This window comes from Nycticebus coucang, chromosome 10, assembly GCF_027406575.1.
Source record: "Nycticebus coucang isolate mNycCou1 chromosome 10, mNycCou1.pri, whole genome shotgun sequence".
In the NCBI taxonomy this organism is placed as follows: Eukaryota; Metazoa; Chordata; class Mammalia; order Primates; family Lorisidae; genus Nycticebus; species Nycticebus coucang.
In genome coordinates, this window is record NC_069789.1 from 1,473,210 (window position 1) to 1,486,300 (window position 13,091).

Sequence of the window (13,091 nt, forward strand, 5' to 3'; positions counted from 1 at the left end):
ACAGCATATTTTTGCAACTACTACTCGAAGAATTGTAACAAGCAGGGTTTCCAGCTATAATATATGAACTTCACTGACAGAATTGTAAAATCTACAGCCAATTCACTATCTAGCATAACAGAACCCAAGTAAAATGAAAAAGGAGATATTGGTAAAAACACCTGGTAGTCAGCTGTTCAAATCAGGCAGAATTGTATATAAAATAGTCAGTGTAGTTTAACTTGAATTTAGCAGATTAAAAATCAATGAACTAGATAAAGCTGACAGAAGTGCTAAAATATGGACAAATGTTTTAAATCACAGGAAGAGTTCTTTGTTTTTAAATTATCCCTCTAATTGTTCAAAAAAGAAGTTGATTATAAAAACTATAAAGATATTGCCATGATGGTTTTCAATCTGACTTGCCTAGTTACCTTAAATTTCCAGAGAGTGAAAGTCAAGGCCGGCTGTGGAAGCTCACACCTGTGATTTTACTACATGACACATCGTGAGGCCCAGGTGGGAAGATTGCTGAAGCTTAGGAGTTTTGTGTTCTTTTTTTGTTTGTTTGTTTTAACTAATTGCCAATAGCAACCCAAGTGCCTATCAACCCATGAATGGATTAATAAACCATGGTATGTGTATACAAGGGAATACTATTTAGCCATACAAAGATGAAGACTTTACATCTGTTGTATTTACCTGGATGGGATTAAAACACATTCTTCTTAGTAAAGTATCACAAAAATGGAAAATCAAGTAGTCAATGCACTCAATACTAATAGGAAGCCAGGAGAAAGACAAACCCAGTGAGCTATGATGAAGCCGCCACACGCCAGCCTGGTCTCACTCCAGAGTGAGACCTTGTCTCTAAAAAATAAGTAAGTAATTTTTAAAAAATAGTTCAGAATTATATACAATGTTGTGATAATTGGATTTCTAAACAAAAGGGAAAAATTCCCCATTTATTAGCATTATGGCAATAACAAAATTCAACACCAAATCTCAAGTTAAAGATGTCTCTCTGAAATGTTATGAGAAAAAGACTTTTTAAATTAAATATTTTAATATGTGACAAGTTCCTTCCATGAAATAAAATATATTCACCGTGAATGAACAATTTGAATTACTATTGCTCATGTAAAGTCATTTGCAAGTGTTTAAACTTCGGTCTGTACCGGTGTTCTCAATTAGCTAGCAAGTAGAAATTTAGCTGTGTTTTTTTTTAAATTATAGCTTCTTATTCTGCTATCTTGCTAAGAATTATTTAGCATTTTAGCCCACTTCATGTTTGAATTTGAAAAATGCATTGGAGTTAAAGTTTGAGTCCTTGCTTGCTCAGATTTGCTTTCTGTGTGATCACATCTGAATGCTGGCTGGAATTGGAAGTTCTTATTTTTTTGTCCCCAGCGTTGAGGACATAGCCTCTTGTTTTTATCATCCATTGTCTCATGACACCTCTCCTTTCTATTTCAATGACAGTTTCTTTTTCTGGAAGTTTTGGTCTATCTCACCCAAATATGTTTCTCCCCTCACCCCATCCTGTTTTCTCTGCTGCTTATTTCATAGACTCTCAATGTAAAAACAGGTGGTGAGATCCCTTGAGCTCAGAAGTTTGAGACCAGCCTGAGCAAGGGTGCACCCCCATCTCTACTGACAATCGAAAAACTAGCCAGGCGTTGTGGTGGGCACCTGCAGTCCCAGCTTCTTGGGAGGCTGAGGCAAGAGGATCATTTAAGCCCAAAAGTTTAAGGTTGCTATGAGCTGTGATGTCACAACACTCTACCTAGGGCGACAGCTTGAGACTATCTCAAAAAACAAAACCAACAAACAAAAAATACCATATATCTGTTATCTTTGCATATCTATTATTTTAAGCCACTATCACCACTTGCTAGTGGCCCCCCCTACTTACAAGTTGCCCCCTTCAATTTGTATTTTACATATCTGATGGTGCCATTCTCATGCCTAAAATATGTGGACCCCAAACCAGTTCAATGTGGTTGAAGTTCTTCCTCGGGAAATGAATACCCGTCTCAGCAGAACACTGTCAGTGTTGATGACATTGGCCTTGTCTCCAGGCTCTTGTGCATATGATTCCTGGTCCTTTTTCCTCCAGTCTTCGATTCACTCTTTTATGTCGCAAACATTAGTTTACTTTCCAGAATGTCATTCTCAGTATTGACAGTGAATAGAATAGCACACTCCAACGAGGCTACTTGAGGCAAGTTTGACGAAAGAACCATTTACAATGGAGGGGGCAGCCTTAAGGAATCAATAAGAAACAGTGGAGGGCCCTGGGGTTAGGGAAAGTCATGCCCTTCCCTCGTCCTGAATGGAAAAAGGAGAGGAGCCGTTATAGATAAGGTTTGGAAGGGACACCGTGAAAGGGTGTGTGACTTTACTGGAACAAAACAAGTCAAAAGGAGGGAAAAACAGGAATAAAGATCTCACTTTCATTTGACAAGGAGAAATGGAAGCACATACCATGCTTACGGCTGGGAAGACTCAATACCGTTAAAACGTCTGTACGACCCAAAGCAATCTAAGATTTAATGCAATCCCCATTAGAACACCAGCATCAGAACTTGAAAAAAATAGTAGTTTGATTCATATGGAACCAGAAACAACAACAAAAAAAACCCGAATAGCAAATACTGTTCTCAGAAATAAAAACAAATCTGGAGACATCATGTTGCCAGATTTCAGGCTATACAACAAGGCTAATGTGATCAAAACAGCATGGTCCATGTATAAAAATAGAGACATAGACCTGTGGGACAGAATCAAGAATATAGAGATGAAACCAGCTTCCTATCACCACCTGATTTTTGACAAACCAGACAAAAGCTTTCATTGAGGAAAATCACAACAGTTGGTGGGTTTTTTGTGTGTACTGTTCTCATTTAAAATGATCACCTAAGGTGGTGCCTGTGGCTCAAGGAGTAAGGCACTGGCCCCATAAACCAGGGGTGGTGGGTTCAAGCCCAGACCCAGCCAAAACTGCAAAAAATTAAATAAATAAATACTAAAATGATCACCTGCTAGAAGAGCCCCTCAGTGGCTGTTTGTCTTGATGTTATATGAATATCCCTAATTCCATCATTCTCAGATTTATTAATTTTTTAATAGAAGAAGACTTTTTTTGATAGTACACCCATCTTGAATATTCCCCTTTTCGTGGCATCTAGTAACCTAATTGCCTACATTTCTGCCCATTTATTCTTAGTCATTTCCACTGTCTTCTCTTATTCTTCTTTCCTTTTAAATGCTGACATGATAAAGATTGTATTTTTTATATATTCTTCCCATCCCATGCCATATACTTTCCCTAGGAAATTGTGTTCACTCATGAGTCTTTGATTCAATATATGACATTCAGTGTAGTACCCCATGCTAAATCTCCAATGCTGGTCCTTTTCCCCAAATATTGCTTTGTGAATATAACTTTTCACTGAATATTTCTATTTGACTGTCCTGTGGGCATTTGAAAATCAGCAGACCCTTACCTTCAACACAACTGGTATCTCCACCCATCCTTCCAGCCAGTGAAAGGTATCAACTGATAGGTAGCCGAGTTAGACAAACAAAATTTATCTGTTAATTTTTCTTTGCCCTCAATGTCATTAAAACTTGTTGTAAGATTGTGTTCATTTCATGTTGAATATGTTTCTCCAATATATTACTGGTAAATGCAGAAAAGTAAGGAAAATCTAACAGTAGAAATGAGTGGGAAACATAACCCAGAAAATTAAATGTCATTCTCAGACCCAAAGAGACACTCTTGCTTAGTAATAATTTATTTCATGTATTTCAATGATAAGAATTTAACATAAATCTTACAACATTAAGTTGTCTACTATACACATTCAACAACACATTTTGATGAAAAGCTTAATCGTGCAGGTAGAAACCAGGAAGCAAATGGCTGAGTCTTGCCCAGACAGATAGACCGACCCCACGGGGAAAGTGCTCTCAGCTATTTCAGCAAATACATTGCTACAGGTTATACTGAAAACTTTAAAAATAAATACAATTTTAGTTACAGCCATTTTAAAAGGTAAGGCTTGCATGGTTTCCGTTTTGACATAAGAATAAGAGGAAATGATTTACGGTGTGCCCTCTAGGATAATAACAGCACTTACTGTATCAGGTCTGGACGTTAGACAAAACAGTATGTGCCTGGGTTTCCATCATCCTCCATCCTCTACAGATATGTGTAATGTAATTGTAACAAGTATTAATAGCAAGGAAAATACAGTAGAAATGTGAATCCTAAGGTCTTTTTCAGGACAAATGGGTTGTAAACTTCTTGGTCCTTTGCTTGGCTAATGCTAAGAGAAAGGAATTTAGTTTTTTATGTGGTGAATCCTGGGTTTTTCTCAGGACTTATGGAACGTCACTCCTGTTTAATCATGACCCCTACTTCAAGTAAGTATTCTTCATCTTTATAGATAATTTTGTTAAAATATAAGTATTTCTTATTTTTTTAAAGAAAAGTGGTTCCAAGGTCCAAGTGAAAGTGGTTTTGAAAATCCACTTGTTTCATCATCACAAAACATCCTGGAGCTACAAAAGCTCAACTAAGTTTAATTCAATGATTCCCTGAATTTTTGACAACAGGACCCTTTTGGGAAGTAGCAGTTACTACTAAGATGATTCTAAGACTGGAGTGTCATCGTATGAACATTTTTAAAGTTAACCATATGAATATTAGATTTACTCAACGATTGCCACTCTGGGGAAAATGATAAAAATCAATACACTCTGAATTGCATCAGTGTCCATACCATCTATTTGCATAATGGTCCACCCATACGTACGCCTAATTCTGCTGGGAACTAACGGAACAACACAGTTATGATGAATTGGATGGAGTTGAGTGGGCTGTTAAAAATGAAAAACCTAGTTACTTAAATTTACCCTCCTTGAAACATGTATTCCATGTCACTAGTTTCAGACAGTTAAACTATAACCTCAGGAGAAAAACTCACTGAATAAAATGTTAAAAAATAATGTAACCATGATTCCAGACTTACTGCCCTTATTACTCTGGTGTATGTGTCATTTGATATGAAAGTAATCCAAATATGCAACTATTTTAACCCAATAGGCTTGGGGAAAGGAAAAACATGGAGAATGGCGTTTGAGAGGGAGAAAAGTGTAACCAGCAGTTACTGATAAAAAATGTATCTTAGTAGAAATGAGTATACCAGTAGACTGCATCAAACCCAAAGAACTGAGAAAATACACTTGGAGCTAGAAAAAAGACTGAGAATTAAAAAAAAACACTTTGGATATGCGTCCTTAACACATACGTATAATCACGTAGAAATAAGGGCATATGTACACACACACCAGTAGACTTTCAAATAATATCTACATAAAAAGGAGGTATAAAATTAAAATACGTATGTGTGTGTATGTCTCTATATAGACACATATAGTGGACTCAGAAAAGCAGAAAATAAATGAAATAGGAATACACGTGACGGTTTTACACAGGTATTTCTGCAGAAAGGAAATAACACTAAAAGTTTTGAAGCAGGCGCTGTTAACCGTATATAACATTATTTAGTATCCATGAATGACAGCCTTAGAGAACTGTGAAATCCTGGGAAACCTCCAATTTGATGGTTTATATTTTGGAGGGAAAAGACCCAGGGCTTTCATCAAATTCACAAATGGCTAACTGCCAATAAGATGCTAAAAATCATTGACTTAACGTAATCTTTAGATATCCTTTAGCCAGGGGCATACTGCACCTGCAAGCAGACAGTCTATAAAAGGATCATCCTGTTATTTATTTTTCCAAACTTTAATCCAAGTCCTAGGGAGTCTCCCTAAGTTATAACTCCTACAAGATTAACTTCATTGTAGCTCCTGTCCAGTAGGCAAAAGATTGTGATAGTAATAGCTATGGGTGGTAAAATATGTTGATAATAATAATATAATGAGTTCTAAGGATAACAATGTGACATACATTTTTTCACAAAATGAATAGAAAATTATATTAAATATTAAACAAATTCTATTACATCTCTACATCAATGGTATTATCATAGAAAATAAACTTTTAAAGAAAAGTAATAAATTGTTCAACTACTAGATTGTATGGGTGTTAGAATCGAATGATGTCAAATCTACATGGCCTCAAACTCACCCTCAGGTGATACACCTGTATTTCTTCAAAAGCCTTTATTAATAAGACTTTTACCTTAAATAAAATGACTATTTTTAGACTATTGATTTCGCTGACATTTGGCTGACCAGACCAGTTTTAATGTCTCCATATTCATTTCCTTTCCAGCACTCATTTTTTTCACCTTTTCGGTTATTTAAGCACCTGTTGTGTTTGGTACTCAGGATCTACACCAGAGGCTCTGAGTCTTGCAGATATCATGGAACTTCTGGCTCTGCCACTGACCAGCAGTGACTTTGGGCAAATTAGCTTACATCTCCACACCTCAGTCTTCTCATCTGCAACTTGGACAAGAATGAATTTTCCTTGAGCGTGTCCCTCGGCCCAGACTCTCTGTGTCCCTGTCACATGCACCTGTCCACTGCTGTCTCCCCGGGGATCATACTGTGCTTTTCCCCTCACCCGGGAGAGCATCTTCTGCAGAACATTGCACGACTGGTTATTCCAGATGTCTGAGTCAAGGTCTGCTAGAATTTCTCACTCTGTCTAAAAGTAGCATACCGGGTCCCGTCTTTTTTTCTCCATGGTGCCTGGCTTATTTCCTTGAAAGCACCTTACAAATATATAATCTTCTTTATCTATTTTATTGTCTACTTATTATCTTTTCCCTCTGGAATATAAGCTCCATGAAAGCAGATACCAAGTTTATTTTGCTGACTGGTCCATCCCTGTTACTGAGGTGTAGACATTCATTACTCACCATGGGACATCATGGCCCAGAGTTAACTGCCAAATAAATGTAGCAGTTATTAGTCTTGGGAGAACATAAATTAATAAATTATGAATTCTTCCCTCTAGATTTTGACCAAGGGATGCAAGATGTAAGAAACCACTGGGAGTAAAGTCCTTATTAAACGAAGCTCTTGTAGGTCCCGCACCACAGGGCTCTGTAGTTCTGAACTGAGAAAAGGAGCTTGAATTTGGAACCAATGGGATTCTTGTCTTTTCTCGCCTCCCCATCAGCCAAGACTTTGGAAGCCACCTGTTGATAAATTTAAGTCTTCATAGCTTACTTCAAATGCACTTGCTATTCACACAGAAAATTTTGGCTTACCTTACAAACTTATTTTCTGCCATAATAATATATGATTGGCACGTCTCTGATTCCCCAAGGCTTCCCTAGACTGCCCCTAAGTCCAACCTGGATGTGTTTCTTAGTTACCAATATTTGAGGCAAAGTAATTCTGCCAGTACATATGACACGGCTCAATGAAGGTTGGCCTCTCTACAGCCCAATTCTCCCCATAAAGAAGAGCAAGTGAGGGAAAGGGTAGCTTTTCCAATGATTTTCCAGCATGGCAGAATTATTGGTGCAAATTTTTCTGTGACTAAAGGAGAGAGGGAGGTAGACGGAGGAGGTAAATGGTAATTCTAGCCATTTCTTTTAGATGTTATTGTTATTAAAATTTTCAGGACAACGTTCCTGCCCTCGAGAAGGTACAGTCTAGCAGGATGGGGCATATGTGTAAAGCAGTTAAGTCAGTGAAGCCACGTATGTGGAGTCTCAGGAGCAGATAAAACAGAGCATTTCATCGCTGATGCCAAAGGAACCGTCTCTGCTGGAGCCTTTATTCTGCAGTTGTTCTGCCCAGTACGGTGGCCCTCACAGACGTGTGTCTATTTAACTTCAAATAAAAATTAAAAATAAATTCAAATTCAAATTATTCACTCTCACTAGCCACATTTGAAGTGCCCAGGAGTCACCTGTACCTGGTCGCTCTCTTGTGGACGTGGCGGACAGAGAATATTCTCTTCATTGTGAGGAATTTATCAGACAGCCCTGATGGGAGAACTGACATCATTCTGCATCATTCTGTGTCATTCTGCGTCACTCTGCGTCATTCCACGTCATGCCGGGGTATTTTGCATCATTCTGCGTCATTCTGTGTTCTTTTGAGTCATTTCACTCATTCTGCGTTATTCAGCGTGCCAGGTGAGTCAGAAGGATGAAGACCAGGAAAAAAACTGGGATAGAAGTGTCATTAATGTGGAAGATGAGAGACACTGAAATCAAAAAAAATAGTGGTGGAGGGTTGTACGTGAAGGATGGAGAGAGAAAACTATCTTTTGATGACATTGAATTAGGAAAAAAGATGAGGCCAGAGCATCTGGCCTGGGTGTCTAACAAGCAGATTACGGTGATTAAAATATAAAGGGGATGACCTGGAGTGACAATTGCACTTCAGCAGATGTAGCGTCCTTCTGTCCAGAGTTATTTCTCTGGCCAAAGACAAATAACTGAGCCTCGCGTCTCGTCTGCCGTCCCCTGGATCTCAGCTCTGGCCCCAGTGACTGTTCAGATGTGAAAACGTTCGTGTCCACACAAATAACATCTCCATGCAGCAGGAGTTGGAGTCTGTACCCGGGAAAGAAACGTTTCTTCCGAGGAGAGCAGCACGATTTTTATTGACAAAGCTCTGACTCAGAAGAGTCATAAACATCCATCTTCATTACCCAAAGAACCTGAGCTTAGAAGTTTAAATCTCCTGGTACTTTCGGGCCTAGGAACAAATCAGATTAGCTGATAACCATTTTACCAACATTTACATCCCTCGATTTTAAAAAGTTATTCAGATAGCAATTTTAATAGACAGCACTCAAAGTCTGTAGGAGTTTCGTAATTTCCGGAATAGGTATCTATCTGTCTAAGCAACAGCTCGGAGAAAAAACATGTAGGAAGTCTGCATATTAGTTGCAGAGAGCTGGTCTTCAAAGTCCCTGCTGTGACCTTCTTGGAGCTTTGCAGATTGGCTGCCACTGGAACCCCTGCACTCATGGGGCACTTCCATTCAGAATAAATAAACAAATAAGTCACATCTTAAGATGTCCTTCCCAATGTGACTTCTGGTGTACGCATTTAGGGGATACTTTGTTTTTTGGTTGTGATTTGGAAAATTTTGTCACTTGGAGATAAGACAGAGAGGGGGAAAATTGTAGAGCGTTTCAGCACAACTATTGAATTCTATTTTTCATGAGGACTGTAGCCTCCTTCACGTTATATAACTAAAGTATACTCAAATGTAAGGGACATTGAGCATTTATTTGTATCCTGGGTTTTTGAATTTATTTTACATGGCCAAAGAATCTAAGCAATCAAGATCTAAGAAAAGATAACATACATTTCTCTCGGACAGATGGAAATGAATTCTTTTTTTTTTTTTTTTTCCACTCAAACACACTATTAAGTAAATGACATCAATTCAATAAGACATTTTCTTGGGAATAATTCTTTTATGAAGATCTTAAAAGCATATCAGTTTTAGTTCAGCTTTAATCATGCTTATGTTTATATGTAAGTTTTTATTTATTTTCAAAGATGAAATAAGACATCATATGCTATTGGCAGAAAACCCCTACAGATTAAGTCAGACTCAATATTAGTTGCATTTATTATATCCAATTTTACAAAACTTTTATTTGTTTATAATACTGACTTGAGAATCTATGAACTATGTTGCTTCACCTCTTTCAATGTCACATACGAGTGTTTAGCCACACAATGGGGTGGCGTATGCTCATCTCAAACATAATAGACTCCCTAGTGACATGATTATAATTTAGCCGATATCATTTATTAACTTCAAATTTCAGTAATTTGACATAAAGGAGTTGTATTCCCACCACATACCAAGAGTACACTGGGACAGTTTCACTAGGAAGGACCAGCAGAGATCTCCTTTCTGTAAATCCAGAGGCTATTTTGGGTCCTCAGTTTATTGATTGGTTAAACACTTTTGGACAGCTTGAAATATTACTTCCCTCTCGAAACACCGTCTTTTACACTGTGTAGGTTTTTCTATTTTAGTTTTTTTTTTTTTTTATGACTCCTTATGGCTTTATTGTCTTTTCAGCTAAAAAATGTTACAGCTTCTTAAATGTGATCTCAAAATACGATGCTCCAGCAGCATCGACCTCAACTTGAAACTTGTTACAAGCACAAACTCTGGGGTCCTACCCAGATGTACGGAATCACAAACGTGGTTGGAGTGATGGCCAGAAATCTGTAACTTTTCTCCCTATTTTTTTTTTTTTTTTTTTTGAGAGAGTATCATTCTGTCGCCCAGGCTAGAGTGCCGTGGCATTACAGCTCACAGCAACCTCAAACTCTTGGGATTGAGTGATCCTCCTGCCTCAGCCTTCCGAGTAGCTGGGACTAGAGGCGCCCGGCACCACGCCCTGCTAATTTTTCTATTTTTAGTAGAGACGGGACTCACTCTCACTCAGGCTGGTCTAGAACTCCTGAGCTCAAGGGATCCAGCACTAGGATTCCAGGCTGGGCCAGCACAGAAATCTGCATTTTAACAATCTAAATTATTCTGATAAACACAAACCTTGGAGAAGCTCTTTCCTGCTTTACTGTTTCTTCGTACTCTGTATTCTTATCTCAGTTCTACTCCGATAAAATCATGTTCTTCCCTTGAAAACAAGAGTCAGTAAACTTTTCCTGTAAAGGATGAGATAGCACTTATTGGATGATTTGTGGACCGTACAGGCTCTGTCTTGACTGCTCATTGCCACATCCAGGAAACCAACCCCAGACAGGCAGACGTGAGTGAGTGTGACTGTGTCCCAGGATAACTTTGTTTAGCCACGTGGAAATTTGAATTTCATATAATTTTACTTGGCATGGAATATTCTTCTTCTTTTAACTTTTCTAATCATTTACAACTGTCACTGGGCTTGTGGGATACATAGAGGCAGGCCGGTGTCTGGCCATATCTGGCCTGGAGGCCACGGTTTGCACGCCCATGCTTTGGAGCCCTGCTACTTGTGGGTGTTAATCTTGTTATGTGTCAATTCGGGTAGGCTGTGGTATCTAGTTGTTTGGACAAACATTTCCAGTCTAGATACCGCTGTGCAGTTACTTTTTAGATGGAATGGACATTAAAATTAATAGACTTTCAGTAAAATTGATTACTCTTCATTATGTGGGCAGGCCTTGTCAGTCAGCTGAGGGATCTAAGGAAAAGATTAAGGTTGCAAAAAAGAGGGGGGATTCTGCCTCCAGACGGCTTTTGAACTTAGGAAGGCAGCACTGACTCCTGCTGGAACTTCCAGCCTGCCTTACGAACGTCTCACTAGCTCCTGTAGCTGCAGGAGCCAAATCCTTCCGTCCTCTCTGTCTCCTCTAGAGAGAGGTATTGAAAGATGGAGAACTGACTGGCTTTATTTCCCTGGAGGACATTGACTAGTACACTTCTCAAGGATTGTCCTCACTCCAGTGTTGTCCTCAGCGACTGTGGTTCTCAACCTGTGGGTCGCGACCCCTTTGGATTGTATTAGGAAGGTTGAGAACCACTGGAGAAGCCCCCGTGTCAACAAAGAGCTTAATAAAAAACGTAGAATTTTGGGTGGTGGCCTGGACCTATTAGCCCAGAATTCACTTTTTTTTTTTTTTTTTTTTTGAGACAGAGTCTCACTATGTCGTCATTGTCACTGCTCACAGCAACCTCCACCTCCTGGGCCCAAGCCATTCTCTTGCCTCAGCCTCGCAAGTAGCTGGGACTATAGGCGCCCACCACAATGCCCAGCATTTTTTTTTCTTGCAGTTGTCATTGTTGTTTAGCTGGCCCGGGCCAGGTTTGAACCCACCAGCTTGGTGCTTGTGGCTGTTGCCGTAACCACTGTGCTATGGCCACCGAGCCCAGAATTCACATTTTAACAAGTTTGATGGTGATGTATGTGCACATCACACTTTCAGGAAGACCACACGACTTCCCTGAGTTTAAAAGTTCACGTTTCTCAGTGGGATCTTTTTGGGTGAATAGTTACCTCTTCTAGGTTCTAATTCCATGAGCAGAGACTTGTTTCTGAGATGACGAGCCTCATTTCATGCCTACGCTAATTGGACACTCCAGCCCTAGAACCTGAAGCCAAAATGAAAACAACAGTTACTATTAAATGGTTGAGAGCATGGGATCAATTCAAACTCCCATCACACATACTTTGCCACACCTGTGTTATATTTCCCATTCCCGTAGCTCTGCTTTCTGTAGGAGGTCAAATTTTACTTACCTGGGAAACTAGCAAATCACTAAAACAACCAAAACTGAGATATAAACAAGAACTATCATTCCGATGAAGTTTACATGTTTTGCAAACCATTGCAAAAAACACACTGGTGACGGCCAACCATTTCTGTTGGAGAGCGACTTCTGAGACCAAACGCTGTTAAGCCCGAGGGACGTCGCTGCTTTTCTCTATACTCCACCTTCTCAAAACGTCCTATAGAAAACGGTACAAAATTATTGTTTTGTGTCATCTCCATTTCCTGCTGTAACATTTTTTCATAATGAAGATCACATCTACCGTCTTTTCTTTGCTGTATTAACCATGATGCTCTCATCCTTTATTTGCTGAAGTATTTGCTTTTGATTTTCAGGGACTCCAGTGAGACGGTGGGTGCATTTGGGCCAGTGGCCAGTCTTCCTTCTATAGGTTGACCTGTATCCTCAGATTTCTTTTCTAAGCTGATATAGATCAAGACAAAAAGACAATTCTTTTCCCCTAACATTTTACAACTTCATACAACAAATGAATAAGAGATCCAGAAACATTGTACTATTTCTGGGTATTATAGACTAATATCTTTGTATATATTTTAATAATAGGGTCCTTCAGACAAATGCATAGTTATAACTCAGAAACGAATAATCAGGGTGGTGCCTGTAGCTCAAGGAGTAGGGCACTGGTCCCATATGCCAGAGGTGGTGGGTTCAAACCTAGCCCCGGCCAAAATCCAAAAAAAAAAAAAAAAAAAGAAACGATATAATCAAATTGCTTTAGCACTTTGTTATGCTAAGATTTTCCATCATAAAAAAGAGAAAAACATGAGTAACTCATGTAATCTTTCAATATATTTTTTAGTTTATTAACCCACATTGGTCTAATTACTAGGATCCTTTTGTCT